Consider the following 27,057-nt stretch of genomic DNA (forward strand, 5'->3'; position numbering starts at 1 on the left):
GCATGGTCCCCCCACTTCCTCCCTCCTGGTAACCCCTTCCTCCTCTCCATCCTTTGCCCTCCTCTGCTCTGTCCTCCCATTGGCTTCCTCCTCCTAATTGTTTTCTTATTGCTCCTCCTCTCCATTCTTCCCTCCTACTCTTCCTCCACTTCCTCTTCTTACCTCTCTCTCCCACTACTTCTTCATCTTCAATTTATTAATTTTAAAATTTACTTTTTATTGTTAATAATGACAGAAGCAAAGAGTTAATCTCGCCTATGATATTTCCATAAACTGAGATTTGGCCATTTGTCCTATCTTATAAAGTCAATTCATTTTCACTTTAGCCCAGACCTAACGGTATTTTGAACTCAAATTTTCCATATTAGCTTTCATATTGACTCATTTTAGGTAAGATGATTGATGGAATATTTTTTAATAATAAAATGTGACTCACTTTCAAGACCTGTTACTTGTACATAAGAACACACCTCCCTAGCTTTGTCAGAGTTGGCAGGAACCTAGTCCACAGTCACTACCTCGTCCCTGTCGTAATTTCATCTACTGGCCATTACTAAAGATTTTTATGAATGAGATCTAAAAAACAGCGCCCTTGATAATAACCAGTGGTCAGGAGACATCCGCGCGGTGAGGCTGCTGGAGGCCCCAGGCCAAGCAAAGCATTAAGAAGTAGTTCCCGTGGCTCTGAGTAGAAAGAGTTCCACAAGGCCAGCGCCGCGGCTCAATAGGCTAATCCTCCTCCTGTGGCACCGGCACACTGGGTTCTAGTCCCGGTCGGGGCGCTGGATTCTGTCCCGGTTGCTCCTCTTCCAGTCCAGCTCTCTGCTGTGGCCCAGGAGTGCAGTGGAGGATGGCCCAAGTGCTTGGGCCCTGCACCCGCAAGGGAGACCAGGAGAAGCACCTGGCTCCTGGCTTCGGATCAGCGTGGTGTGCCAGCCACAGCGGCCATTGGGGGGTGAACCAAGGGTAAAGGAAGACCTTTCTCTTCTGTTTCTCTCTCTCTCTCTCTCACTGACTGTCCACTCTGCCTGTCAGAAAGAAAGAAAGAAAGAAAGAAAGAAAGAAAGAAAGAAAGAAAGAAAGAAAGAAAGAAAGAAATTCCACAAGCCATGGGAGAACGCCCCTTCTCGTGATTGCCCCAGCTGAGCTCCTGGGATCTGAAGCTGTGAGTCTCAGATCAGGAGGAGCCAGGGTGTTCATGGCAGTCAGTGAGGCAATCAGCTAGCAAGCCTGCCTGTCTCAGAATGGCCGTCCCTGCTCGGCACAGCCTCCCCAGGTGACACTTTTCCCTGCCTTTCCTCCTCCCCCTTCTGTGAGAGAAAGCTCGCAGTCTCTGGTTGCTTCTGCTTTTCCCTCTGCCTTGACAGTTGCTGTATTCCCTTCTATCAGTGACTATTGCTAGTGACTGAATTACTCCCCACCCACAGCTAAATCCATATGTTGAAACCCCAACTCCTAAGGGGACTGTGTTTGGAGATAGGTCCTTTGAGGAGGTAGGAGGTGCTCAGAGGATACTAGAGGTCCCAATCCAGCAGGACTGGCATCCTTACAGAAAGGGAAACATAGACACCATCGAGTGCTCCCTCCCTGTGCTCATGGTGAACGGTGGGGACGGAGCCATCTACCAGCAGGGAACTCCCCCAGCACCAACACAACTGGCACCTTGATCCTGAACTTCCAGCCACCAGAACTCCAAGGACATCAATTTGTTCTGGGTTAAACTGGGTTGTTAAAAACTACCCAGTCTGCAGCATTCAATTCTGGCCTTCAAAGGATACTAATATAATCACCTAAAGAATTACATGTGAATTTTCCCATGGCACTAGAGTGTCACAAACACACCATCGCTTCACTCATCCCACTAGCTTCAGAGCCATGTAGACTGTTCATGCTTCTTCAGGCTGTGGCCTGCATACCACTGGTGTGAGTATGTGTGTGTCCCCAGAAACAGTGTCATAATAAAGTTGATTTGTAGCTGTTTATTGACAACAGTAGTTAGCACTAACTGAGCACTTACTGCTGTGGCCAGACTTGGAGCACTTCACATGCATTATCTGTAACCCTCACAATAATCCTCTGAGGAAGATGCTCTTGTTTCCTTTATTGAATCCACCAGGACAGCAGCTCTCAAAGAGGTTAGGTCCCCACTAGGGAGAGAAAGGGTCAGGAACTGAGCTCAAGCAGCCTGATAGCAAGGCTCCCATTCTTTGCCATCTCGTTGAAGTGATTTCCATTTTTGTGTACATTCCTCAGTGCTTTATAGGCTGCAATGTTCCAGAAAAAAACTGCCTTGTAGATAGAGAGAAAGGGAAATCAGGAGGGGAATGCAACTTGGCTCTAGAAATGAAGGAAAGTTACACTTGTGGGCTTGGAGGTCGCTGGCAGCCAACAAGAAGATACAAACCCAGTCATCCTCACAAGGTGCCATGTTCTCAAGCAGAAAGCATAGCAGTTGCTCAGTAGAGCACAACTCCTCTTGTAGTGACACCCAGGCAAGAGTTCCTCTTAAATGTGCTTGTGTGTAGGCCGGCGCCGCGGCTCAACAGGCTAATCCGCCACCTTGCGGTGCCGGCACACCGGGTTCTAGTCCTGGTCGGGGCGCCGGATTCTGTCCCGGTTGCCCCTCTTCCAGGCCAGCTCTCTGCTGTGGCCCTGGAGTGCAGTGGAGGATGGCCCAGGTGCTTGGGCCCTGCACCCCATGGGAGACCAGGATAAGTACCTGGCCAGGAGCTTCGGATCAGCACGGTGCGCCAGCTGCGGTGCGCCAGCTGCAGTGCGCCGGCCGCGGCGGCCATTGGAGGGTGAACCAACGGCAAAGGAAGACCTTTCTCTCTGTCTCTCTCTCTCTCTCACTGTCCACTCTGCCTGTTAAAAAAAAAAAAAGTGCCTATGTGCACACTCCAGGCAGAAGAAGGGCCATCTTCCCTGGAAGCAGGACAAACACGCATGTGTGCATGCCGGTGTAGCTGTATCCTCATCTAACCACTTGGGTCACCCGACATCCTCTCCTCTCCTTTTGCCTAGCCACTTTGGGCTGAAAAATTAGCGAACATCAACAACAACTAGGTCGTTGTGAGAGCCAAGGATGCATTTATAGTTAGGCAGAACTATGAGCTCAGCGGAGGGTCTAGAACTTAGACAATCGTTTTCCGTCTGGGAGTGGGACCCACGAATCACAATCAAGCTTATGGGAGACCATCAGTATCAAAAAAAAAAAAAAAAAAACCACAGAAAATGTCAGAGTGGATTGAAAATGGCAAATGTAAGCATTGTTTTGTGAGATGTTCCAGTACAGGTATGTGTGTGTGTGTGCATGTATGTGCATGTATGCACATTTATAACTAAATGATGTTTCTTGTGCTGAAAAATAGCACTGTTTGGTCACATTTACAAAACTGGATAATTTTGTTGCATATGTTCAGATTTAGGCAGTTTAATTATAGGATGGATAAGGATGAGATCCCATAGCATGGTTGGTCAAATGCAGAGAATATTCTTAGAGGACACAGAAACAGGACTCCAGGGAAATATTGCTGGCAAGTGCTGAAGAAAAGATTCTGAATCAAGAAGGAGTTATTTTTTTCCTTGGATGAGGTAAGACAGACAGGAACCTGGGCCACACTGCTAAAACATGGAGCAACACAAATACTAATAGCATTCCTCTGCAGCTAGTTACCATGACAACTTCACTCAAATTTGTGCAATATGAAGTCTTTACACTTCAGAGTGAACAAAGGTTTTTTTGAGAAAATAAGTATATCATTTGTTCATTTAGCATGTATTCTCTATAAGGCATTAAAACACCTTTCATCAGACATAGGTAATGAAAAGTCTATAGTTGGTACTTAGTAAAATAGTTCTTTTATTATTTGATAACTTCAATGCTTGTATTAAGATATTTGCATCTGATCTGAGCAATTAAATATCGGCTGGAAGAGTCACTTAACGTATTTGCTCATTTGACCTCATTTTTAGGGTCCCTAAAGAGTCTCCGTAAGATTTCTATCTGGGACATTGAGAGCACTTCTTCTTCCCAGGGAATTAACTCTGGAGGTTAATTAATGCCTACACACAGGCAACTCCCAAATGCCTATTACTAACCAAGGCTTCTAATCTAAGTCACTAGACTTATGCATTTATTTTTCCGCTCAGACATCTTAAAGATAACTCAAAGTTAACATACACTAAGTCAAAATCATGAAATCTAGCCCTACAAATCTGTTATTTCAGTGCTCCTTCTCATATCATGGGATGTGATCAAAAGCCAGAGAACAATAGCTACTTTTGTCACCTCAGTCTCTTACCCTAGCCCCTTCTTTCTATCTTGAGTCCATCACCAGGTTGTTTACTTTATATTCAAACATATGTTTAAAGACAATCTGATAAGTTAGAAGTAGTTTATTATAATAAGCAACAATTCTTTAAGAACATATTCTGGCCGGCGCCATGGCTCACTAGGCTAATCCTCCACCTTGCGGCGCCGGCACACCGGGTTCTAGTCCCGGTTGGGGCACCGGATTCTGTCCCGGTTGCCCCTCTTCCAGGCCAGCTCTCTGCTGTGGCCAGGGAGTGCAGTGGAGGATGGCCCAAGTGCTTGGGCCCTGCACCCCATGGGAGACCAGGAGAAGCACCTGGGTCCTGCCTTTGGATCAGCACGGTGCGCTGGCCGCGGCGGCCATTGGAGGGTGAATCAAAGGCAAAGAAAGACCTTTCTATCTGTCTCTCGCTGTCCACTCTGCCTGTCAAAAAAAAAAAAAAAAAAAAAAAAAAAGAACATATTCTGAGGACAAAAGGAAAAAAATCTTTTAATATGTATCTCAACATCAAGACATACAAAAAAGTAGTTAGAAAGATAAACTTTCTAGAAACTAGTACATACTATGTACATCTTTTGAACCCTCTGATTTCACCTATGCAAACATCTTAGGGAAGCCACCATGATTTCTCTCCTGGGCCATTGTGATAATATCCTACCTGACGCCTCTATGTCTGCTCTCTTCTTTCCCAATTTTCTCCCCAATCCATGGCCAGAGTTATATATTTTTGAAATTCAAGCCTGAAATATCTCAATGGGGGTGAACATTTGGTCTAGCAGTTAAGCCCCTGGTTAGGATGTCCACATTTCTTATTGGAGTACCTGAGTTCAATCCCCAACTCCTGATTTTAGTTCCCCCCCAGTGCAGACCCCAAGAGGTAGTGATGATGCCTCAATAACTGGATTTCTTCCACATACATGGGAGATCTTGGTTGAGTTCCCAGCCCAACCCTGGGCGTTGCAGGAATTTGGGAAATGAGCTAGCAGATAGGAGAACTTGCTTCTCTCTCTCTCTCTCTCTCTGTGTGTGTGTGTGTGTGTGTGTGTGTATGTGTGTGTTTGTATAAAGCTCCTCTCAACTGGCTTAAGGCAATATCTGTCTCTCTGCCTCTCAAATAAAGAAATGATAATAAATTCAATAACTTCCTGATATACTTGGGATAAAAACGCACTATTTAACATGGTGTATCCGTCAGCAAGTACACTCAAAAGAGTTTAGCTGAAAACGACTTGTTAAACAGACTATAGCATACACGGGAGATTTAAGAAATCAGCAACCCACAGTGGGAAGCGCACTCCCCAGACCAGCAGAAGGAAAGGAAGGAAGTGTGGGAGAAGCTGTGGTCCTGGCAATGTGGCTGCTGCCAGAGTGGAGTTGAAGCAGGAGGAGCAGGAAGAAAGACCTTTCTGATTTCCATTCCCTTATTTGAACATCTTTTGGTGCCTCTCATTAGCTCAATGAAGCTGGAAACCAGGGGAGCCCGGGTAGGTAGCCACAAGGGTGAGCCTTCCTGAGCACAGAACAGGGGAGCGAAGAGCAGAACATTGACTGCAGTCCTACAGGAGTGCTTTAAAAAGTTTTTTGGGAAATTAAATTAAAATATAAATTTATTTTTTGCTTAAGAAACTTATGAAATCCATGCATTTTTTTCATAGTACATATTTTTTTTTTGACAGGCAGAGTGGACAGTGAGAGAGAGAGAGAGAGAGAGACAGAAAGAAAGGTCTTCCTTCCGTTGGTTCACCCCCCAAATGGCTGCTACGGCTGGCACGCTGCGCCAATCCAAAGCCAGGAGCCAGGTGGTTCCTGCTGGTCTCCCATGCAGGTGCAGGGGCCCAAGCACTTGCGCCATCTTCCACTGCACTCCTGGGCCACAGCAGAGAGCTGGACTGGAAGAGGAGCAACCGGGACAGAATCCGGCGCCCCAACTGGGACTAGAACCTGGGGTGCCGGCGCCGCAGGCGGAGGATTAGCCTAGTGAACTGCAGCGCCGGCCCATAGTACATATTTTTGTGAACTTTCAAAACCTCTTGTATTATAGGATCAAATTGTTTCCTGTACAGCACTGGGGAAATAAAATCAATCTAAGTCATTTGGAATTGCTTAAAGTTTTTTTTTTTTTTTTTTTAAATAATCTTATTTGGTGGGCTGTGTGGCATAGTGGGTTATATCACTGCTTGAGATGCCTGCATGCCGTATTAGAGTGCCAGTTTACATCTCAGCTCTTCTTCTGATACAGCTCTCTGCTGATGCATCCTGGAAGGCAGCAGATGATGATCTCAGTATCTGGACTCCTGCCAACCATGGGGGTGACCCAGATGGAGTTCCTGGCCAGTGCTGGCTGTTGTAGGCATTTAGGGAATGAACCTGTGTCTTTCTCCCTCTCTCTCTGCCTTTCAAGAAAATAAAAATCACAAAGATTTTAAAAATAACCAATTAATGTGATTTGTGAAAGGTTGCTGTCTCCCACGCCACGCCATCTCCTGTTGTTCACACAACAGAGATACTAAGTTACCTTGTAACATTATCTTAATCTCTGCTTCTGTAACAAAATACCTGAGACTAGGTAATTTCTAAAGAAAAGAAATTTGTTTCCTCACAGTTCTGTTGGATTGGACATCCAAAATCAAGAAGCCAGTAAGTTTGGTTTTCTCATGAGGTTTACTCTTTCAGTAATTGATTGTCATGATTCTTGCTGCTGCGTCCCGAGGGGGGAACCCCGCATCCTCACATGGTAGAAGGCGGAAGGGCAAGTGAGGCAGCTACTACCAGAAGCTCCTTTTATGAGGGCCTTATTCTCATTCAAAAAGAGACCTAATCATGACCTAATCACCTCTTACAGGCTCCCACCTCTCAGTGCCATCACATTGCTCATTCATTCTCAACACCTGGATTTTGGAAGGTAGCGCATTTAGACCACAGCAAGTACCAAGAAACAGCTGGCCTTCGTATGCTTACCTTAGGCAGAAGCCTGGAAAATAAACATTGCTTAAAGAAGCAAGAGGCAAGAATAACAAACTTGTATGAAAGTACTGTTTTAAAAAATGCATAAAAAAGAATTTGAGGGGGAGCACAATAAATAGCTTATTAATCTGTTGAATGTCAAGACACTTTATTTAGCAAGCTCTACCTTCCTCAAAGGGCAGTTCAGCCTTGCTGATCCAATAGTAGACTAACAAAATTGGAAGCACTGATCTTCCTTGCCTTTGTTGTTTGGGAGCCAAGACTAGTTCTTATATTCAGACAACATTACAAGATAACTCATTTATACCCTTACTTTAGGAGCGTCTTGACAGCTTTAATAGGACATATTTTGTAGACATTCATTCATCATGATTTTTGAACACTTGTTATAACCCATGCAAGTAGAGTAGATGCTGATTGGTATAATAAAGACAAGACAGTATGAAGATGCAGACTCCTCAGTTTCTCATTATAATGAACTTTGAGATAGATGTTTGCCTTTTTCATTATTAAGTTGAAAAACATCCTGTATGTTCTGTTTTGCTTGCTTCCTTAGCCTGTTTTTTTTTTTCCTGCAATAATGCAGTCATTCTATCTGTGGGTAAATCTGTGGAAAGTAACAACACACGCAGCTGACATGACTGTGACAAGTTCCCAGGGCAAACTTGTGCTTTGGGAGGCAACTATATTGTATGTGGGCTGGAGATGGGTTATTTCCCATATCTACAGGCAGGCAGTTGGCAACAATGGAAATTATTGATTCCAGCAGTCTTAACTACTTATTAAGTCACTTGCAGACTGCTCAGGGCATTCAATCAGGGTGGGTTAGGCTTGGCCAGGCCACCTCCAATGAAGCTCTGTCTTTCATTTCCTTTACACCTTCCAACAGAAGGAGGCAAAAACACTTTTCATATATTCTTCATCATCTTTTTCCATCTCCACTTTTGATATGTGAAAATTAGCTACAATATTATCTTCCTTGATGGAGCATTCCTTTCTCACACACTTAAGCACACACAGTATTCTATGAACTATCCTAGGTGACAGAGGTTACACAGTTGAATGTCCCTTCATCCCTAATTTTAAATCATCCACAGTTTACTGGGGGATTCATAAAATAAACAGGAACAAGAAACAAGGAGAGTGTTGTGATAGAGGGGACTACACAAAATACAAACTATAAACCACTATAAGAAAACACAGAGAAATCACTCCAAAATATTTGCATAGGTAATGATGTTTTTGGAAATAAGATCTCAAAAGCACAAGCAAAACAAACAAACAAACAAACAAAAAAAAACAAAAACAAAACTAGACTAATAGGGCTATATCAAAATAAGAAGCTTCTGTACGGTAAAGAAAACAGTCAACCGAGTGAAGAGAAAACCAAGAGAATGGGAGAAAATACAGCAAACTATACATATGAAAACATGTTACTATCTAAAACACATAAGGAACTCAAACAACTCAACAGGCAAAAAAGTCTGATGGAGACATTGGCAGATGATATGAAGGGACATTTCTTAAAAGAAGAGACATAGGGGCCGGTGCTGTGGTGCAGCAGGTTAACGCCCTGGCTTGAAGTGCTGGCATCCCATATGGGTGCCAGTTTGAGACCTGGCTGCTCCACTTCTTATCCAGCTCTCTGCTATGGTCCGGGAAAGCAGTGGAAGATGGTCCAAGCCCTTGGGCCCCTGTACCCATGTGGGAGGCCAGGAGGAAGCTCCTGGCTCCTGGCTTCAGATCAGCATAGCTCTGACTGTTGCAGCCAATTGAGTGAACCATTGGATGGAAGAATTCTCTCTCTCTCTGCCTCTCCTCTCTCTAAGTAACTCTGACTTTCAAATAAATAAATAAATCTTTAAAAAAAAAAAAACATAAATGACCAAAAAGTATGTGAAAAAATAGTGAACATCACTAATCATCACAGAAAGACAAATTAAAATCTCAATATTATCTTACTCCAGTTAGAGTGGCTATTATCAGGGGCCCATGTTGTTATGCAGTGGGTTAAGCCACTGCTTGCAATGCCAGCAGGCCATGTCGGGGTACTGGTTCTACTCTTGTTCTTCCTCTCCCCTTCTCCCTCCCAACTCCTCTCTGTCACTCTACCTTTCAGATAAATAAATTTCTTTTTTTAAAAAAGAATGGCTATTATTGAAAAGTCAAAAAAATGAACTCATACATTGTTCAAAGGGACATAGCTTAGGAGGGCCATTGTGGAAAACAGTGTGGAAGTTTCCCCAAAAAACTGAAAATAAAACTATCATATACCCTAGCAATCCCATATCAAAAGAAAATGAAGCCATTCTATCAAAGAGATAGCTGCACCTCCATCTTTATTTCAGCAGCATTCCCAGATATGAAATCAATCAACATGCCCATGACAGAGGAATGGATAGAAAAAAGTGGTGTATATACACAATGAGATATGATTATGCTATAAAAAAGAAATAAATCCTGGGATGGAATTAAAGGACATTATGTTCAGTGAAATAAATCAGGCACAGAAGGATAAAACCACATATTCTCAACCATTTGTGGGAGCTAAAAAAGTTCCTCCCATAGAAGTAGTAAGTAGACCAGAGGTCACTCGAGACTAGGAAGAGTGGTGCGGAAGGGATGGATAGAAAGAGGGCAGATAATCGGTACCAAAATATTGTTAGGGGAGATAGTTCCAATGTTTGATAGCACAGTGGGATAATTACAGTGTACAATTAATTACACATTTGAAAATAACTAGAAGAGTTTGAAGGATTCCAACACGTGGAGATGATGAGGTTTGAGGAGATGGAAATGCTACTTACCCTCATTTGATTCTCACACATTCTCTATCAAATTAGAATCCTGTACCCCATGAGTAAGTACAAATATTACATGTCAATTAAAAGATAAAGATGGGAAAACAAGACAGCTGCAGGCCCAGAGGAGAAAATGATTATTTTTCTCAGAGATGAGTTTTCAGAGAGGAAGTAGCCTTGCATTTAAGCCTTATAGGCTGGGCTAATAGAAATTGTCGAAATTCTTCAGACATCAAAGGAGGAATCCTAGACGCAGGAACTGTATAAGTAAATCCTTGGAGATGAGCAGTGTTTAGAAAACTGCTAATAGTTTTATCAAGTGATATTTCCCAAACTCCATTCCATGAGATCCTACTCATCGCCATTCCTTGGAAAAGGGGGCTCATGGACAAAATGTTTGAGAAATTTAAACAGCCTGAAACACTTATTTAAATATGTTTAAGGTTTGGCTTACTAACTACCTGACTTTCTTAATGCCAATGTCCTTTGTGATTCTTTGAAATGTAGATAGGGCCGGCTCCGTGGCTCACTAGGCTAATCCTCCACCTTTCGGCGCAGGCACACCGGGTTCTAGTCCCGGTCGGGGCACCGGATTCTGTCCCGGTTGCCCCTCTTCCAGGCCAGCTCTCTGCTGTGGCCAGGGAGTGCAGTGGAGGATGGCACTGCACCCCATGGGAGACCAGGAGAAGTACCTGGCTCCTGCCATCGGATCAGCGCAGTGCGCCGGCTGCAGCGGCCATTGGAGGGTGAACCAACGGAAAAGGAAGACCTTTCTCTCTGTCTCTCTCTCACTGTCCACTCTGCCTGTCAAAAAAAAAAAAAAAAAAAAAAAAAAAAAAGAGAGAGAGAGAGAAATGTAGATAGAGCATGATGAGTGCCCACAGGACCATTTGTTTCTGGCATGTCTACTTGGGAAATGCTGGGTACAGCACAGGCTACTAATGGGAAAGTGGTCAGAAATGAGGCTGGTGAGGCTGGTTGAAGGGTAGAAGGTAAAACCCTTCTTCATGGTAAGTATTTATGGGTACAGCAGGAATTTGAACTATTCTTTTAAAATTATTACCAACATGACCATTTCAGGTAGTTGTGTTGGAAGCAGATTGACAGGTGCTGGGAAATACTGAGATGTAGGAAGGAGGGGGCAGTGCTGTGGCTCAGTGGATTAATGCCTGGGCCTGCAGTGGCAGCATCCTATATGAGCACTGGCTCAAGTCCCAGCTGCTCCACTTCTGATCCAGCTCTCTGCTAATGCACCTGGGTAAGCAGCAGAGGATGGCCCAAGTGCTTGGGCCCCTGCACCCATGTGGGAGACCCAGAAGAAGCTCCTGGCTCCTTGTTTCAGATCGGCTCATCTCCAGCCATTGCGGCCATCTGGGAAGTGAGCCAGTGGATGGAAGACCTCTCCCTCTCCCTCTCTCTGTCTCTACCTTTCTCTCTGTAACTCTATCTTTCAAATTAATAAAATAAGTCTAAGAAAAAAAGACTGAGATGGGAACAAGAAGATTTTCCCACTCCCTCTTTCTTCCCTCCCTCCATTCCTCTTTTTTTCCTTCCGACATGTGTTAGTGCCTACAAGCACTATTCCAAGATGTTGAGGATACAATAGTGAACAGAACAGACAAAAGGATATGTTATGGTGGAATTTATATTCTAGAAACAGGTGCATGGCACAGTGGTTAAGAACCCACTTAGAATGGCCACATCCTGTATTGGCGTGCTGAATTGGCATCCCAGATCCACTCTGACCTGGTTTCCTGATGATGAGTGCCATGGGAGGCAGTGGAGATGACTCCAGTACTTGGGTCCCTGCTCCTACATAGGAGTCTTGGATGGAGTTCCTGAATCTAAGTTATAAATAAGAATTCTAAGCAGAAGAGCTTACATTTCAAGAGCTGGAGCACTGATCTTTGAGGCAAATCATCCTTGTGGGACAGAGAGTAAAGACTCTTTCTGGAATGGAAAGTCTTAAACTCCAGGCTTGAACAGATAATGCAGAATGTTATTTTAACAGTGGACACAAGTGCATATTTGCAGGTAATGGTTAGTTGATTGAAGGTAGAGAGAAAATATAGCACTGTGATGAAGAGGCCAAGCTTTTTAAACCAGAGTGCCTGGATTAAAAATTCCAGCTCCACCTCAAACTGTTATGACTTCAATACTATATGTATTTTTAAAGAGTTTTTGTGCCTCCAATTTTTCTTCTGTAAATTGCGTTGATAAGAGTATGTGACTTAGAGTTGCAGTAAGAACTAAGTAAATTAGATCACCTGGCTGAAAAGGAGCACTTAAACCCTAGTTTATTTGCTGCTGTGTGTATACAAACCTTGTTCTTAATTTGGGTTTAGGCATCTTCCATTTTATTTTTAAGAGAGAGAAAGAGAGAGAAAGTGAGAACGAGCAAGCTCCTGTCTACTTGTTCACTCCCCAAATGCCTGCAACAGCAGAGCTGGAGCCAAGGCCAGGAGATAGGAACTCTATCCAGGTCTCCCACATGGGTAGCAGGGACCCAACTACTTGAGTAATCACCACCGTCTCCCAGGGTCAGTGTTATCAAGAACCTGGAATCTGCAGCCAGAGTCAGGACTTTAAACCCAGATCCTCTGATATGAGTTGCAGGTGTCTTAATTGGCATCCTAATTGGCATTTTAACTACTGGGCTAAAACCTTCTCAATGCCCTTTAAATGGGTTATAAATTATTGCTTATCCTTGGGAAACTTTATGTGTTTTTCTTGAGGCAGTTGTTATTAGAATATCAGGAGGAGAGACCCACGGAGCTTACCAGGCAGGAAGAGATGAGCTGTTAAAGGTGACAGGCACCCCTAGGGAAGACAAAACCAGTCAGTGGTCCAGACGAAAATGGCACATATAAACCAGGCTGGATTTGTGAAACGCAGAAGTTTTCTCTGGAGGTTTCCAGAATGCACTGGGAAGAGAACTGGGCAGAATTTTGGACTTTCTGTAATGAAGCAGGTGGAGAAGTGAGCCTTTGTGACTTAGGTTTGCACCGTCAGTAGGAGATAAATTTAGGAGTCGTACACAGTAGTCTGGGTTGGCATCCTAGCTGAACACAGACCACACAGCTCCTCACCTTGCTCCAGATCCTCCGTGGAGGAGAACGTGTCGCTGGGCCTCAGAAGGAATGGTATGCTGGTATGCTTTGGTCTCTGCTGAGAGTCTGTAGGAAGGAATGCTCCACTGCATGACTGCCATCTTTCCTTTGCTTCCAAAAAAGATTAAGGCAGAAGTAAGTCAAGCCAGAAATAAAATTGTGCTCTTTATTTCTGTCACTGGATATTAAGCAGATGATGACTAATCACCTGCCCTCCTCTCTCCTTCCAGACCAAACGGAAAGCTTTTGAAATTACCCAGAGAACTCTGAGGCTCCATGCTCATGTAAGGATGTATAGATTTGGACTTTGCCTCTTGGACGCAGGAGTGACGTGCTTGTCTGGTGTTTGAAGACGTATTTGTGAAATCCCAAGGGAACTCTAAAGGCCAAATATATGCTCAGCTTCTGGCCTCATTCTTTTGAAAAAGCTAGACCATGTCCTCACACTTGACAAAGATTCCATGGTTTTGGGTATATGCCATGCTTATAATTAAAAAAAAAAAAAATTTCCCCATTAGGTTTGGTCAAAGAGGTGGCAACATATTAAAAACAAAAAGATTTCTGGATCATTTAAAAACTACCTTTAAAAGTTCTGCCACCGGCGTTTGTTTCTGAATCATTCAGGAAACCATGTGAAGAAATGCAACCTTTTTCATAACACAGATCAGGTATCAACATCCTGACTTTCACAGGTCATGCGTCTTTTCTGTCCCACGCATCTCTGAGATGGTTTCTTGAACTGGTGTTCTGATTGTGATTGTTCTGATTGTCATTCCTGCTTAGCCATAACAAGTGAAGGAAGTTATTGCCATTTTACCATGCGCATTTGGACGAGTCCAGTCCTTATGAGTGTCTGCCTGAGGGGAATTCAGAAATATGCCGACTTAGGCTGGCAGAGACCTGTGGGCAGATATAAAACTTTCAAAGAATGTAATTGGTAAGGAATTTTCTTATTTTTTTGTTTCATTTTGTTTCTCCTTGCAGGCTATGTTTTTGCCTGCAATACTTAAGGTATTTTTTATTTTATTAGCAATTCAACATCCAATGGTTAAGATTTCTTCTCGAAGATGCGCACAGAAATTAACATAGTGCTTCAGGTAGCCTCACTCTCCAATCTTCCTCACTAGTGCCTGATGTAGGACAAGATTCCCCCTCTGCAGCTCTGAGCACCTTCCTTTTATGTGTGAGATTTAGCAAAGGATGCTTGACAAATCCTTTCCCATAACTCCTAACTATTAAAATGTCTTTTTTGTGAGTCATGTTTTCTCTTTAATTTTACTTAGGGAGTTCTATATTTATGTTTAAAATCTTTACACTTAAAACATTTTCATGATTTAAAAATAAAGTCAGCTTCATGCAGAGGGCAAAACTCAATACCACAGAGATGTCATCAGAGGCCTGATGCATAAATGGGTCAGAAAATGCAGGAAGACTCTGGGCTGTGCCTCTCCACAGTACTTCCAACTTCTCTTGTTGTAGGACATCAGCGATGGCTAGCTCACACAAAAGGGAATTCAGTAGAAGGAAACTGGGAGACCACAAACATACACAGGAACAGTTAATAACAGAACTACAGAAGAAGGTGTGGAGGAAGCTTCAGGGACCGCTGTATTGAAGGATCATGGACTTTTTCTTTAAGGAGCTCTTGAATATTACTGAGCTTCATGGATCCCTAACCTCGTGTCTCTGTCTTCCGCACCCCTAAATTCCGGGGACTGAGTATCCAGTGGTCCCACTTTGGCCAGTTATCCATTCCTATAGAAATGATGGCAAGATCCAAAATACAGAGTCAGTTCTTGGAATCCTAAAGGTAGATACAAGGTTTTATCAGAGGCAGGTGCTAAGACAGCATTAGACTCTCAAGAGATTCACTGGGGAAATGGTCTGTGAAGGATAAAGGGGAGGAGTAGAAGACACCATGAAACAGCTCTATCCCCTGTGAGGAAAACAAAGGTGAAGCAGCATTGGACTGCCAGAATCCAGCACTGCAACATGAAGAAAGTTATGGTCAAGTCAATGAGGATCCATGTGCCAAAGTCGCACCTAAGAAAATTCTTGCAACCTTGCAAGAATGAGCCTGCTTTTAGTATCTGTCATTCAGCCCAGGGAAGGGTGGCCTTGGTATGAATGTTGAGGTGGACTCAGATAGCAGCTGAAGCTATCAATCAATTGCACAGCAGGAGATCTGAGTTGTGTATTTACATGGCTGCTCGCAAAGCTGTTCCTCAATAAGAGAATTACAGAGAACAGGGAGGTTGCCCCAAGAGATGTCCTCTGCGTTGACCTTTGAAACTGAACTCTAGAGACCTGATTGTTGTATCTGTTTGGGGCTCTATTGCTACTGAGCTGTGAGTCTCATCATACCCAGTAATTCCTAAGTTCTTTACAGTATCCATTCAGCTTTGCATTATCCTTTTTTCCATGTTCTATTTTAAGATCCCAAGTAAAATAGATCTGAATTGAATGTCCTCTACAGTTTCTTAGGAACGTCATCCCTTGAGTAATGATACCTAAGGAGACCGGCCTTAGGTTGTTTTGTTCATATGAGAGTACTGACTGGTTTTCTCCACTTTCTTGTTGACTAGCATCCAAACCTCTAGAATTACACTTTGGTTGCTTCTCTAACAACAAACAGAGCATGACTTTAGTGGCAGAAAGACCATTGCCTGCAGGGAAGAAAAGAGGAATAGAAAAGGAGCAAGTTAATGGGAGGAAGAGGGGCCCAATCTCAGAAGGAGAACCCCCCTTTCCTGCCACATCTACTTAACTTCACCCCCTCAAAAATCCCAGAATTCATTTAGATTGCAACTTTAATTTTTTTTCTTCCTCACTGCTCACTATATGGACCAAGCAAACTTCATTTCTTTTTTTTTTTTTTTAAGATTTTTTATTTGACAGGTAGAATTACAGACAGTGAGAGAGAGAGAGAGAGAGAGAGAGAGAGAGAAAGGTCTTCCTTCCATTGGTTCACCCCGTAAATGGCCACAATGGCCGGAACTATGCCGATCCAAAGCCAGGAACCAGGTGCTTCTTCCCAGTCTCCCATGTGGGTGCAGGGCCCAAGGACTTGGGTCATCCTTCACTGCCTTCCTGGGCCACCGCAGAGAACTGGACTGGAAGAGGAGCACCCAGGACTAGAACCTGGTGCCCATATGGTATGCCGGCACTGCAGGCGGAGGACCAACCTAGTGTGCCATGGTGCCAGCCCCTGCAAACTTCATTTCTGCTGACTCTATGTATACACAGGTGCTAAGAGTAAAGAAACTCACCCAAACCTCCTCTACAGGTGTATTTCTGGTGCCATGTGCACATTTTCTTCTGTTATGCATGCCTTCTGCTTTACTCTGAAATACCTTTCTCTGCAGCTTCCAGTTCATCTTTTGTGAACCCAGTAGAGTGAGATTTAATCAGTGTGACATAATCAGATGATTATTTCTTCGGGCCTTAAAAGCTTCATTTTCCAGTTTCTTTAGAATCTTGTGTTAAAACAATATGGACTAAAATAAGCCGGCGCCGTGGCTCAATAGGCTAATCCTCCACCTTGCGGCGCCGGCACACCGGGTTCTAGTCCCGGTTGGGGCGCCGGATTCTGTCCCGGTTGCCCCTCTTCCAGGCCAGCTCTCTGCTGTGGCCAGGGAGTGCAGTGGAGGATGGCCCAAGTGCTTGGGCCCTGCACCCCATGGGAGACCAGGAAAAGCACCTGGATCCTGGCTCCTGCCATCGGATCAGCGCGGTGCGCCGGCTGCAGCGGCGGCCATTGGAGGGTGAACCAACGGCAAAGGAAGACCTTTCTCTCTCTGTCTCTCTCTCTCACTGTCCACTCTGCCTGTCAAAAAAAAAAAAAAAAAAACAAACAAACAAACAAAAAAAACCAATATGGACTAAAATAAAATTCCTATGTGATTATCTTAGTCATGATAAATGACAGAAGGTGCCACAAAAAATAACCTCCAAATCTCAGCTACTTATCATCCTGTGTGGATGTTTCTAAGTTAGTAGCTCTCTTCCCTGCAGTGACTCAGTGGCCATCTGGGGCACCACCATGTTGACATATCAAAGTTAACTTTCTCCAACAGCAAATAGGAGGAAGACAATGAGAATGGAGGGTTATCCTTGGGACAATTTTCCAGGACACACTAAAAAGTTCTTACATTATTTCTGTATATAGTTCATTCAACATAGCTTATAAAGATACCAGAACAACAATAACAAAAAACCCTGAAAGGAAGGCTGTGAAATGTAAATTTGGGAGTTCTACAGTCTTTATCGTGTTGACTAATATACATTTGGAGGTAAACTACAGCATCTCCCAGAAAAACGAGTCTTCTCTCCATCTCTAGAGATAAATATTTGGTCTTTCCCTTTTCTCTTTTTTTCTTTTTTTTTTTTTTTTGACAGGCAGAGTGGACAGTGAGAGAGAGAGAGACAGAGAGAAAGGTCTTCCTTTGCCGTTGGTTCACCCTCCAATGGCTGCCGCGGCCAGTGCGCTGCGGCCGGCGCACGGTGCTGATCTGATGGCAGGAGCCAGGTACTTGTCCTGGTCTCCCGTGGGGTGCAGGGCCCAAGGACTTGGGCCATCCTCCACTGCACTCCCTGGCCACAGCAGAGAGCTGGCCTGGAAGAGGGGCAACCGGGACAGAATCCGGCGCCCCAACCGGGACTAGAACCCGGTGTGCCGGCGCCGCAAAGCGGAGGATTAGCCTAGTGAGCTACGGCGCCGGCTCCTTTTCTCTTGTATATGCAAGTGCCATCCATAAATGACCTGAAATTCATTAATTCAAAAAAGTTTTATTAAGCTCCAACCATATGCTAGACACTATGTTGGGCTATATAGTTGTAAAATAAGATGTGATCTGCATCCAGGAAAAAGGCTACAGTCGGGGAGAAAAGAGTAAAAATGCAATCAAGAATTAAAATGAAAAATATATTAAATTGAAGGTTCTTCTTTGAGCAAGAGCAAGGGACCCTTCTCCAGCTCAGAGGGTCATGGAAGGGCTTGAAAACAGATGAACTTCTTAATTAATGAAAGGGAGTTTTGGAGTAAAGAAAACTGCACATGAAGGCAGAGAGCTGTAGAATTGCACACAAGTGAAGTCAATCAGATAAATGAAGGGAGGAATGGAGCTAAGGGCCCAACGTTTGCCCAGATCCTGAAGAGCATGGACTTTTCTGTGTGCGATGGCTGATCTTGAGTGTCTGTGTGACTAGACATGGGATACCCAGACAGCTGGACAAACATTCGCTCTCAGTGCTGCCAGTTGGCCCTGAGTCTGGCCCTCTTCTGCTGCAAGGGAAACCTCAGTGGCCTGGTATTTGAGGAGAAAGATTGGGCCTCACAGGTGTATCTGCGAGGGTATTGCTGGAGGAGACTGATGTTTGGGGACAGAAAGAGGGAGTCTGCCCTAAGTGTGATGGGCATCACCCGGTCAGCCGCGGACCCAGCAGGACTAAAGGAAGAGGAAAGGTGGATTCTGCCCCTCTGGTTTCCTTCACCTGCCCTTGTGATTAGAACTCCAGGTTTTCCAGGTTTTGGACTCTGGGACTCACACCATTGGGCTCTGAGCCTCTTGGGACTTAGGCAATGGATGGAGAGTTGCCCATTTGCTTCCTTGGTTCTGAGGCCTTTAGACTTGGGCTCAGCCCTGCTACTAGCTTCCTTGGGTCCCAGCTGGCAGATGGATTCTAGAGGAACTCTCAGCCTCTGTGATCAAATGAGCCAATTCTCCTTATAAATCTCTTTCATCTCCCTGTTTATATGCTGTTGTTTCTGTCCCTGTGGGGAATCCTGCTAAAACATTACGTATGCCAATCCAACAAAGAATTGTAAGTCAGTGAATAATATGGTCAAATGTTAATTTGATGACACTTTATACCATTAAAAATAACTGATTGGGGCCAGCATTGTGGCATAGGGGGTTAAGCCACTGCCTATCATCATCCTATTTAGATGCCCATTCGAGTCCCACCTGCTCCACTTCCAATTCATCTCCTTGCTAATGCACCTGGGGAAGCAGCAGAGGATGGCCCAAGTCTTTGGACCCCTGCACCCATGTGGGAGATGCATAATAAGCTTCTGGCTTCTGGCTTTGGCCAGCCCAGCCTCCTGTGACAGCCAGTAAGTTGGATCTGGAGTGGAATAGCAAGTACTCAGCTCAGACACTATGATGCAAGATGCAGGCATCCCACGTAGGAACTTAACCACCACCCCACCACACCTGTCCTCCTTTTCGGTATATTAAAGACGCTTTTACATTCTTTCCTAGTCTCCATAGTTTCTAATGAGAAGCAACTTGTAAATCAGTGGATCATTCCCTTGCATGAACTCTATTACTTTGCTCCTGCTTTTTCAAATTTGATGCTTCATATTTAGCTTTCAGATGTTTATGATGCAGAGATCATATGCTTGTGTTATGTTTGTGTTTTCCCGGCTTTGTGTTCTTGATCATATTTAACTTTAAGATGTATATATTTCATTAATGAATTTGGGAATATTTGGCCATTGTTTAAAATGTTGAAATATTTAAATGTTGCTTACTTCTCTCTCTTACTTTTTATGGGATTCCATGTATAACATGTATGTTATACTACTTAATATAACCTCCCAGGTTTTTGAAGTTCTGTCCATTTTTGAATCTTTTTTCTCTCTGATTTATTCTGAATAATTTCTAATGAACTATCTTCAGGTTCATTTGACCTTTCCTCTGTCATTACTACTTTGCTCCTATAGGGGAGAAAAAATAATTTTTCCTTAACTCCTGTATGTTCTTAGTGGAACATGGCCCTGTTTTGCATTTTTTTAAAGAAAAACAAACAAAAGCTTAACATCTATATTTCATCTGAGAGATAATATAGAGACTAAGTAATTATTAAAGAGGAAGCTTTGGATTTCAGCTTTGAGGTCATCTTCAACAAAGAAGAGTGATTTTTTTTTTTTTTTTTTTTTTTTTTTTTTTTTTTTTTGGAGAACTGATGTAACAAAGGCAAAGACTTTGGAATAAACACTGGGAAGACAAATGAGTGGTGGATTCCTCTGGTGCTGTCTCCAGGCCCACGGGGTCTAAAGTTGTCTTCAATGGTCACCCGTTGCTCTCCCTGGTAGAGAAGGGAAGCAAGATATCATTTTTGCCTTTTAAAATGTACATCTTGCATTTGGGTCAGTAGAAGGAGGGCTTTCCAATACCTGCTACTTTTGATTGCTCAATAATTCAATGCCAGAGGCATATTCTGAAGTGGCACATTCTGTTCTCCGTGCTCTTAAACCTACCTGATAGTTTTTTAATTTCAGATCTTATATTATTTAGCTTTAGAATTTACATTTGGTTCTTTTTGTTGATTCAGTTTCTCTGTTGTAATTTCCTACGCTTTCATTCATTTTGAGCATTTTTCTAACTTCATTGCAGGGAGTCAAGTGATGTCTCTAAAAACCCTCATCTGCTCAGTCTGATGCTTGGATTATTTTACAAGCAGTTTTGTTTTATTTTTTTTTAATAAGGTTCCATTTTCCTGGTTCTTCATTTATCAGATAAGGGTGCAACATCCTGAATACTAGATGTTAAGTAATGGAGTCTGGAGTCTGATGCTCTTCTCTGATAAATGTTACTTTGTTTTTGGCAAGCAATTTTCTTTGTTTATATTAGAAATAAAATTGAGAAAACTCAATTTCCTGTGTAGTATTTCCAAAGCCAGCTCATAACATTTGTCCTTGTCCTTGGCAGAGCTGCTCTGAGCCCGCTGTGCCATGTGTGGTTCAAGACTCACTGAGAAGAACAAACAGCATTTGGAGATTCTCTTCCTAATCCCTTTCCTTTACAGGCCCTTGCTTTCTCCCTGAGATCATGGTTTCTGAGACCCAGTCTTTTCCCAGGACAGAAAGACTGCAGCTTGACCTCCAGTTCCCCCACATCACTGAATCCTTACTGACTGCACCTGTTCCCAGGCAGGAAAGATGAAAATGGAAATTCACTCTTAGAACTCCTCCCCCATGGACGTGAATTTCCTGTAAGAATTTGCTTGCGTGCATTTACTTTCTAGTGACATTCACTCACCGCTTTCTGCACTATGTATTGAGTTTCTAGCTACTACCTGCAGAAGGATCTAGATCTTACTTAGCAATCATCTGTATTTTCTTTATAACCAGCTTTTAACTAGTAAGCCAGGATTTTGCCTGTGCGTGTGGCATTTCATGACTGCAGGGATCTCAGTTTAACAGATATTAATTAAACTAAGAGACAATAAAGATTCCCATTGAAATTCTTAGGAAATTTAATGTGCACTGGGGCAAAGGATGTACCCACTTATAAGATAATAATAAACTAGTTATGGCAACCATATAACTAAAGTTAATTTATAGCGTTTGAAATGAAATAAACTGGGCCTAAGGGATCATTCCATTTGATGCTATCTAATTAATTTTTGAGAGAATAATATTTATATGTATGTAGTACCTAAAATTGTTTCATTTTCATTTCCACAAGATTCTAAGAGTGTATGTTATTATTAGGTACATCAATCCTTTAGGCCTATCTTGCCCTGTTATTTTTAACACGAGCAAGGATAGAAACTGCAAGATGATTATCTATTGCAATGATTAGTGAAGCTCTTTTGGAAAGTCTAATGACATGGAAAATCAGTTAATGCAGCCACTAATTCCAAAACTTACCTGTATATTTCATGTTTATGATTAAGTCTTATACAACTGACCTTGGCCAGGTCACTCAGGACAGGACTCCTACTGTTAGTTTCCTCATCCAGGATTGATGGATAGCCTTAGGGGCTGTGGCAAAAATAGATGAAATAGGGGCCAGCGCTGTGGCATAGTGGGTAAAGCTGCCACCTGCAGTGTGGCATCCCATATGGGCGCCCATTTGAGTCCCAGCTGCTCCACTTCCTATGCAGCTCTCTGCTGTGGCCTGGGAAAGCAGTAGAAGATGGTCCGAGCCCTTGGGTCCCTGCACCCGTTATGGGAGACCCGGAAAAAGAAGCTCCTGGCTCCTGGCTTTGGATCTGACAACTCTGTCTGTTGTGGCCATCTGGAGAGTTAACAAGCGGATGGAAGTCCTCTCTCTCTCTCTCTCTCTCTCTCTCTCTCTTTCCCTCTCCTTCTCTCTCTGTGTAACTCTGACTTTCAAGTAAAATAAATAAATCTTTAAAAAAATAGATGAAATAAGGAATATAGGAGCTTGCTTTGTGACACAGAGAGAGAAGCCACCACTTGCAACACTGGCAATGCTTTCCTGGCATTGGTTCCTGGTTTTGTTCTGCTTCCAACCAAGGCACCTGCTGATGTACCTGGGTAACAGTGCTTGGGTCCCTGCAATGCAAATAGGAGACCTGGATGGAATTCTGGGCTCCTGGCTTTGACCTGAACCAGGTCTGGCAGCTGCAGCCATTTGGGAAGTAAACCAGAGAATGGAAGAAATCTCTCAGTCTCTCTCTCTCTCTGTTTTTCCCCCTCCAATCTCGCTCACCTTCCCTCCTGTCCATCTTCCCTCCCTCCCTCCCTCCCTCCCTGCCTCTCTCTCTCTGCTTATCAAGCAACTAAAAATGCAAAAATTCATGGAAATTTAATTAAAAGATGTTCATTTTTAAAAAATGAATGTAAAGCAGCGGGGTCAATGCTGCATATGTAATATCAGTTTAATAAATGTATGTGGTAATAACAACTTGATGACTTTGTCACTTGTCAGCAATCATCCATTTTCCGGAATTCCTCTTCTGGCCGCTTCCAACTGGGGTGGGATGACTGGAGGGCAAAGTGAGCAGCTGTCCTTCCGTAACTCCTGCGTGATGCCACCACTTGCTGCGCTGGGCAGCAATGCCCACATTCTCCTGAAGCCCCTTTACTTTGCCTGACCCCTGGGCCCTGGGTTGCTTAGTTCCAGGCCCAAGGGCCCTCCCCCACTCCACTCCCTGCTGGAGAGCAGCTGTCCAGGTCGGAGGTCAGCTGGCCTTTGCACTTGCACCCCCCGGGTTGCAGGCTGCTGTCTGCCCTCGCTCTCCCTGCTCACTCTCTCTTCCCTGCCTGTCAGCCTGCTCCGTGGCCTCAGCCTCCAGCATCAGAGGGAAAGACAACAGACACAGAACTGCTGACTCAGGTCCCACGATAGCATCGAGCCTAATCCCTGTGACAAATCTCTCTCTGCTTTCAACACACACACACACACACACACACCGCTGCACACAGTGTTCTGTTTCCATGATTGGATTCTAACTGATATGTGTGATAGTTTAAAGTAATTCAACTTACAGTACTTGAATTAAGTTTCAAAAACTCTCCTTTAATAACTTGTGATCACAAATGATTATCCAGAGGATAAACCATGCTTCTGAAAGTATCATGGCATTTGTGAAATGCTTTTGATGAGTACCAGAACTCCCAATAATAGCATAAAGACTGACAAATGCTTTTTGGGTATTTACTGTCTTCTGTGCCTAGGACCGTTTCAAATGTTTCTTTCTTTCTTTTTTTTTTTTTTCTGACAGGCAGAGTTAGACAGTGAGAGAGAGAGAGAGACAGAGAGAAAGCTCTTCCTTCCATTGGTTCACTCTCCAAATGGTCGCTATAGACGGTGCGCTGCACTGATCTGAAGCCAGGAGCCAGGTGCTTCCTCCTGGTCTCCCATGCAGGTGCAGGGCCCAAGCACTTGGGCCATCCTCCACTGCACTCCGGGGCCACAGCAGAGAGCTGGACTGGAAGAGGAGCAACCAGGACAGAACCGGCGCCCCAACCGGGACTAGAACCTGGGGTGCCGGCGCCGCAGGCAGAGGATTAGCCTAGTGAGCCGCGGCGCCAGCTTCAAATGTTTCTTAAGAACCATGTGGAGCAGACTTTCTCAGCATCCCCATCTTACAGATGACGAAACTGAGCCACAGATAGGAACTTCTGAATCACACATTGCATGGCAGGACCAGAACACACACTGGTAGCACTGGTTCCAGAGTCTCTGACCTCAGTCGCTACCCCACAGGGCTCTGACACCAGGAGTTACTGTGAAATTCCACAGTGAGTGGAAACAAACCTTATTGAAAATAAACTAAGTAATTGTTCAGTTAGGAAATGGGGGGCCATGAGCATACCAGGGTTCTTTGAGATGAAGATGGAGCAGCATGTGTTGATGACTTTTTGGCCTTCTCACTTAAAACATCAGGTATTTCTGGTATGCACAGCTAGGTAGTCCTGCAGCAGGCAGGTACTAGGTAGGCAGCAGATAGATTAACAATAACAGTTCGACAGTTCCAGCCAACCCATTTGCAATGCGGGCCACCATTTGACAGCTCCAATGGCACAATCTGCCATATGACAGCAGCTGTGCCCCACCCCTACCTGAAAGTCGGGTCTGCACCATCCAACACTCCCTCCCTGTTCACCATACAAACCTGCCTCTGGACACCCTCTTCCCACATTGTTTTTTTTTTTTTTTTTTTTTCTGTGTAGCAGAACCTCCAGACTTCCCAGTGTTGCAAATGCAGAACAATTGCTAGTTGTACCTATCCAACATGGCTGCAGGATATGTCCCTGTGTCTTTATAACGTCATTATACTAAAGGCGCCAGGGGAGGCATCCCCACTTCCTAATACACCTGACTCATGGCACTTCTGATGTTCCTGAAAAACAGGCATGAAAATGTGCAGAACTCGAATGCAGTCCCAAGCTCCATCCCCTTTTGAATATTCAGTTAAACCCCACTCCAGACACCACACTCATGCTTCTTGATAATATGAAAGGACAGCCTGAATTCTGCTTGGGGTCTTTTTGTGTTTTGGGCTTTTATTCATTCTCTCTTTCTCTCCTGCTGGCCTTCACCTTTCCTTTGGTTTGAATAACTCCTCTTTCCCCGCACATCTTTATGCCTCCACTTTGGATTCTTTCATGGGTGGCTGGAAGAACCTGGAGTAAACCCAGCTGCAGACCCTGCCACCCACAATACTCTCCTCAACAATTTCTGCTTTTGCTTTTTGTCTTCCCTCTTCTATTATTCCTTTCCTAACGCTGTCACTGTCCACCCCCAATTTTCTTCTATTTGGATCTTTTTCTTGCCAGCACTCTGAACAGCTTGTTACATGATATTTCACTAAAAATAATACAAGTCAAGTTATTGGCAAAAGAGTTAGGCTTGGAGGAACACCAATTGTTCAGACCCTGGAAAGTGCTGGGTAGATCTGTCCTGGTCTCTCAAACAGGATAAATCTCTGAGATTTTTTTTATCTGATTTTGAGGATTCACAGACTAATGGAGATGGATGACAGTCCAATCCCTCTTTCACTCTGCAGTCTTGAGGGTGTGAGACGTTGATAGGAAAAACCTTTGGGCCAGATGGGTCTACGGATTGACCAGTTCACTGTTCTCCACTGCCCTTTGCGAGTTAGAGTTCATTGTGGTTCAGTTCTCTCCTGTGATCACTCTCTAGTCTGTCGGTAGGCAAACCCACCCAAATTCCCTCAATTCCTCTTTCTAGTTTGCGGCTTAGTAGTTGAAGACTGTGGAGTTGGAGTGGCAGACAGACTGCTGGAGTTTGAATCCTGGCTCTGTATCCCTAGCTAGAAGACTTCAGTAACTGAGAGATTCCGTTTTCTTAGAGGTAAAATGGGTGTAACAATTGTAGTTGCCTTGGAGGGTTGTTAGAAAGATCCACCAGCTGACCAGTAAAAGTCATTTTCTGAAAGCTTTTATTAAGCAATATTGCAAATACATCTAATTTGGACTTTCTCTCGGGATTTCAGACCCACATAACTATCGACTACTTGTCTCCTCTTGGATACGATACAAACATTGCCAGAACTACAGTCGCTCTTCCACCTGAAACCCCCTCTGCTTTAGCTGTTCACCACGTCAGGGATCTCCTACCTCGCATCCAGTCCAGAAGTGCTGGAGTCACCTTCTCCTCGCTGTCCCTCACTCACTCACTCACTCTAGCAGGATGGAGTCATCTATTCTGCCTCCTAAATGACTTTCAAATCCTTCTGTTTCTACTGACTTCGCCCCACTGATGGGCCAAGTCATCATCATCTGCTTTCTGAGCCATTGAAACGAGCACCCAAATGGCACCCCTGTATCTACTATGTCCACTTACCTGCCCCTTTGATTCTCCAAGCTAAAAGGAAGGGGATTCTCAAAATTGCAGAACCATGGCAATGGTGTTCTATTTAAAGAACGGGAGTGTCTCCTCTTAGTTCACAAAGCTTCAGATCCGATGTCTTTTAGACTAGCATCTGTCTCTGCTTCTGTCTTCACTTAGAATCTTCTCCCGCTTCACTTTTCCCAGAACCTTCAGAAACTGATTCCCTCTGCTTGCAACAATACTCCTGTCCCTTCTTGCCATTCGTGCTGTCCCCTCTCCACCTCCAATGCTCCCTTCAGGATGCACCCGTGTCACTCCTTGCAACCCATTGAACACTCAGTCACAGCTGTGCTTATCTTTGTGTCACTTAAAAGAATCATAATTTATTTTTTTTTGTTTTTAAAGATTTATTTACTTGAAGGTCAGAGTTACACAGAGAGAGGAGAGGCAGAGAAATAGAGGTCTTCTATCCGCTGGTTCACTCCCCAATTGGCCGCAATGGCCAAAGCTGCACTGATCCAAAACCAGGAGCCAGGAGCTTCTTCCAGGTCTCCCACACAGGTGCAGGGGCCCAAGGACTTGGGCCATCTTCTGCTTTCCCAGGCCATAACAAGAGCTATGTGGGAAGTGGAGCAGCCAGAATTCCAACCGGCACCCATATGGGATGCCGGCACTGCAGGCGGCAGCTTTGCCTGCTACGCCACAGCGCCGGTCCCTAGAATCATAATTCAATGCTTCTAACTTCATTTCTATCTTCCTACTAGACTTCTCCAATGGAAAAAGACTTTATCTTACCAAGTGTTGAATT

General features: G+C 44.0%; 1 long non-coding RNA gene across 1 annotated transcript in view; it reads left to right on the top strand.

Annotated features, from left to right (window-relative positions):
* LOC103348321 (uncharacterized) overlaps window positions 1–13,587 on the top strand; it is a 115,893-nt gene extending 102,306 nt beyond the window's left edge. Inside the window, exon 3 of the long non-coding RNA XR_016216871.1 lies at window positions 13,422–13,587. This is a non-coding gene — a long non-coding RNA (uncharacterized LOC103348321). The remainder of the gene's footprint in view (window positions 1–13,421) is intronic.
* The last annotated feature ends 13,470 nt before the right edge of the window (window positions 13,588–27,057 follow it).

The sequence above is a fragment of the Oryctolagus cuniculus genome, chromosome 11, assembly GCF_051225735.1.
Source record: "Oryctolagus cuniculus isolate XC-2025 breed Fujian yellow rabbit chromosome 11, ASM5122573v1, whole genome shotgun sequence".
NCBI lineage: Eukaryota > Metazoa > Chordata > Mammalia > Lagomorpha > Leporidae > Oryctolagus > Oryctolagus cuniculus.